Source organism: Etheostoma spectabile, chromosome 20 (genome assembly GCF_008692095.1).
Source record: "Etheostoma spectabile isolate EspeVRDwgs_2016 chromosome 20, UIUC_Espe_1.0, whole genome shotgun sequence".
Taxonomy (NCBI): domain Eukaryota; kingdom Metazoa; phylum Chordata; class Actinopteri; order Perciformes; family Percidae; genus Etheostoma; species Etheostoma spectabile.
The window spans coordinates 18,087,132-18,092,220 of NC_045752.1; the positions used below are offsets into that span (position 1 = coordinate 18,087,132).

Below are 5,089 nucleotides of genomic sequence, written 5' to 3' on the forward strand. Positions count from 1 at the left end.
ACTCCCTATGGACTGAGCTACTGCCACCCCACACAACTAATTGATCTAATTAAATGACAGAGAGTTCAATGTCTCGGTCTACTCATTCTATTTCTATAGTTTTAACACTCCCATAAACACATCTGTTAGGTTTAGAGACTTAATATTAGAAGAGCTCGTTTTATCAATGCCCATCTAAGATAATGCTAGAATCCCCAACTAATATACTGGATGCATTATGCTGTCTCAGTTTTTCATCCTGTCATGCTTACTAAGACTGACCCTCAGTGTGGCACCACAATGTTTCCAGAACAGCTTTAACTACTTTAATTTAAGCATTAATTTGCTATATCTGTTCTGGGTTGGTTCAGATCTCCCTTATTGTTACTGTAGTGTATGGAGCACAGCATAGTGTAATGCTGGTTGGGCAGTGGTTCAGGTGTAAAGTTCCTGTTCACTACCAGAGAGACCCAAGGGTTTGATTCCCTGTCGCAGTGCCTTAGGCTTGTTTGTGCAAATGTAAGACGGCGAGTGTCCTTTTTACTCCACCTGTGACTCTGGTTGATGGGGGTGCCTGCACATTAAAGGGTGGAAAAAAGGGAATGGGATTAAAGTGAAAAGGTAAACATTTAAAAGAGGCAGCTAAACTACAACTGCAAGTATTGAAAGAGAAGCACACCGCAGTCTATACCCTCCCTAGTGCATTTTGGGAATTTATATTCCAAATTGTTAGACAATGGGGAAAAATCAGCAAAAATAAATTGAGTAGAGTCGGTTTCAACTCTTTGTGTCTGCGTCCAGCTTCACTTACTATTAATAGTCAAATCTTCATTAGCAGAAAGGTATTTATCCTAAAGTAAATCTGCCTGTGTGATTGCATGGTTAGATTACAGTGCTTCTCCAAGCACATAAATTATGAAATGAAAGTAGTCCTGCATTCATCACCAGTGCCCCAAAGTACACATGAAATGTTGCTTTAATGTGTATGTTCAGATAGATCTTCATTTAATGCCTGCAGTTAATCATAATTACTATAAATCATAATTATAGTATTGCATTTGAATATGATATTGCTAATAGCTTTATGGGATTATTCTTCCCTCAACTCATCTTGCTTGTCGTTAGATCATAGCACATTAGTCAGAAAATGTAGATGTCTGCTTGATTACTTAGCCACAAAAACCTCAGCTCTCCGAAATAAATAGAATATTATCATTTCACCATAGTATTTCTTGGACCAAGTGTGTGTAATGGAAAATCCTCTCCTTTTTGTAGATTTTCCTTCTCAAAATGTCATGTTGGTTTTCACGTAATGCAAATGTAATTGCCAAAATTAGTACTGTGCATGTTTGAAAGCACATATTTGGGCCATTAATGCACACGCACTACCAGCCATATTGTCCTCATGTTCTTTTAAGGTGAAGTTTGTATATATGCAGTACTCCTCAATCAGGGTGGTCTGTCTGCAGCATGTATCGCTGTAGTTTGGGTTTCAACCCGGTAGGGGTGACATCATTTCCAGCCAGAGCCCTAATAGCTATCTAAATTCAGACCATTTCTACAACCTAAGCTCGTATCCGCTAGCTAATCACCATGCTTTACATGTCTGTATAAATGTCCCTCCCACTTCTCTGCTAAAACAGTTATTGAGAGCCATCGGTTCCTGTGCTACAGGCTTACTGTTCCCAGACTGACGCAGAGTCCCAGGGTTAATCATGGCCCCTGTAAAACAAAATGTTGTATCTCTACCCACTGCCCCTGTGTGTTCCCATGCATGGTTGACTTTGCATGTTAGTGGGGCACCTGGTAATGCTTAGTTGTCTCTGCTAGAGGTATGACACATCCACCACTAACTTGATGATAGAGCAACATGGACAACTAACAAACACTGCTTAATTTAAAAAGCAACATTGCACACACACCACATAGACATGCCAGTCAGCAGAATTTCCCAAATTTTGTCACTGTGGTAAAATATTGTTGTACAGTCAAGTCTCTAAAGTGTGTCTTGAAGCTGTACTTTCCATGTGTTTTTGTAAACGAGTGCTAGCAATCTACAGAAAATCCCAAAGTGGAGCTGCAATGGAGGAACGCATACCTCTTAATAAGACCCCCACATTTATATTATCCTTACTACCGGTATATGGCCCAAATCTATTCAAAACTACAGATCACTTTTAGTACATCACTGTAGGCCACTTTTTAGGCAAACCATACATCATAAGGTTGATCCCCTGTCTTTCAGGTGGCCAATGGTTTCAGGTCATGCCAGAATAATATGAAAATAACTCGGACCATTGGTGGAAGGGTGTAGCATGGGCCAAGGAAGAACCCATTAAAATATTGGAGCAGATCTGAATCATGAGGAAGATACACAAATTTCATTAAGATACGGAGGACTGCGCTCTCCGAGTGACCTTCTAGTTAAAAAATAGAACCTGGAAGGCAATTAATAGGCACACATGTTTTTACAAATGATAACATTAATTTCGTAGTTGCTTTCATGAAACAGGTTGTTATTTAGCAACAAACTTTTGAACTCTGAATCTTAGATGCTCAGTGGTGTAAATATTTTCTACGGGCAGTGATCCAGGGACACTTTCAGGTAGAAACGATGACAGCAGTATATACAACTAGCAGATTATTCAGTTTTATTTTGTCTTGGCTCACATGCTGTTAAATGCATCCAAAAAAGATACTAAATCTTAATTGCAACAGTTATAGAGATACAGAAGTTATCTCACATTGTTTTAACTGCATTGGAAAGGGTTTCCTAGATTCCCTTAACAACTCTGAACATTGTTCCGTATGATTTGTTACATTAAGATATTAGTGCTCCAAATTCCACTCATTTAAAAATAATGCCGTGCAATTTATTACTCAAAAACTCTAAAGTCTTCTCTACATCTGCTGCAACAAATCTCTGGGTCTCATAGCTGTAGTAGATTATGTACTGGGCTTGTGATGTTTAGTTTTTTTTTTTAGCCACACTAGTAGCATGGCTCTAGGGGCTTTGGTTAGCCAGTAAAAGATGTGGACATTTACCTGATGGATGGGCACAGACATTTGTCCCAGACGATGCATGCTAATGTCTTTTGGTGATCCCTTGACCTTTTCATCCAGGGCCACCAGCAGGTTGAAATTTGCTGCTTTAATGGGGAAAAAAGGCTGTGGAAAAAATAGGGACAGCATGTATAAGAACCTTGCTTTGGGTTCTACTTTATTGCTGACTGAAAAAAACAATCAAGTATATTTAATTCACTTTGAAAAGAGAATTGTATCCTGCCATTTCATTTTCATCATCAGTCTTTGCTTTTTGGAAATTGCCGTTTAAAAGTTGTATTTGTATACTCTTGGGTATGATGAAACATTGACTCATCAAGTTTGATATGTAATTATCATTACCTGCTGGTTCCTGTTACTTAATTGTGACTTTGTGCGTCAGTTGTGTAGCTCAGAACTCAGTGCCCAGAAAGCAACATACATCATTTAAAGTTGTCAAACAGAGATGCAAGAGTTTAGGTTTGCTGCCAGTTGCATACTGTTTTATTATATATGCAAAGGAGTGCTGATTGAATGAATTTACCTAAATCAGTGCTTTTGCAGATTGGGTATGTTTGCCTGGTCTTCTAATAAAGTGAGTATAACTAAATTAACTTGTATTTAAGTGATCTAAGGCAGGGTAGGGCTGAAAAAATGGAGAATACTGCTTTTGTTGTAAGCACAGTCACCACTTACTGCTCTGTTGACAGAGGAGTTGAGATTAGCGTTGGCAAGTCTTTAGTGTCTTTCGGACAACTGACTTCAGTTTAGTGTTTTTCTGATCAGTTTTTTGGAGACACCCATAATGCTCAAACCTTCCTCTACTACTGAAATTGTGATCTAGCATCTTAAAAGGTTTTTTATACTTGTATTGCATGGTACATTGAAATTGGAGCAATTTGTGGCACCACTGAGATTGGCACTGCACCTTTGTTAGCTGTGGTAAGTTTAAAGGCATTTTCTTTATTTCCTGTGATGTCTGCTTTATTGGACAGTATAATAGAGAGTGACAAGAAAGATGAGAAGGAGAGATGGAATGCACATCATGAGCTGAGTTTGACCACATTTTGAGTGCATGGCATGAGAAGCAGCCCACAGATCTAATGTGCAACCCCCAAGAGAAACTTTCATCCTATACTAGAAGTCTATGGTAGTGTTCAGCATAAATGAAGATATCAGATGCCAGAGATCTCAATAATGGAAAAACCTGGTGAACAACAGTCTGAAGTAATGACTTGTATGAAACAATGCCACAGAAACAGTCAAATATCTCTGTAAAACTTGGCTTCTATAGGTCATTTGGAACTGTGTCGGGTTTAGATTTTGGCAGTTTTGAAAGGAGTGCATAGTTGGTTTCATTGGAAACTGTAATTTGAGAATTGGTTCCTTCGTGTTATTGTTCCTACTGACATCCCCTTTGTATTGGCTGACAGGAATATAAATTAACGTCTCCAGCTCATTCAAAACTATGTCAATTCATCAGCCAAAATAATGACATTCTTTGAACATCCCTAATTATCTGCTGACCACCACAGTTTCAGTCTGGCCACAAGTAGATGTCTGCTAATCTCATGAGAGGACCAGGCTTGAAAAACAGACAAATGTGTTGTCTCTAAATTATGGGTTGTGATTAGGCCATCAAGCACTTTCATTTATACGGGAAAAACAGGCACACAGGGTAGAAGCTGAATGAATATTTTATGAGACTAAAATGCTTTATTCATGTAGGTAATGTAAGTGATCAAAACAAAAAGTTCCCTGATACTTGCTAACCCGTGACAAGCTTTGATTTCTTGCTTTCTGTTGACATATTAAAAGCAATCTTGGCAACTTTCTGTAAATATGCATGATCAAGTTTTTCTTTAAATAGTTTTCCCATACACTTTTAGTTCATACAATTACAGTTTTCCCTCCGTCAGCACCAGTTGTGGAAACAGCAGTGTACTGTACAATAAAAGTAGTTTCACAAGTCAATAGCAAGTCAGGTATCAATTTGATAATCAGATTTGAAAGTGCAGAATGAATCAGTGCTCTGCTGTGTGTGTGTGTGTGTGTGTGTGTGTGTGTG

At 38.5% G+C, this 5,089-nt stretch overlaps 1 protein-coding gene across 3 annotated transcripts in view; it reads left to right on the forward strand.

Annotated features, from left to right (window-relative positions):
• The window catches only part of kif6 (kinesin family member 6), a 59,811-nt gene that overhangs the window by 27,486 nt on the left and 27,236 nt on the right, over nucleotides 1-5,089 (forward strand). The window lies entirely within an intron of this gene.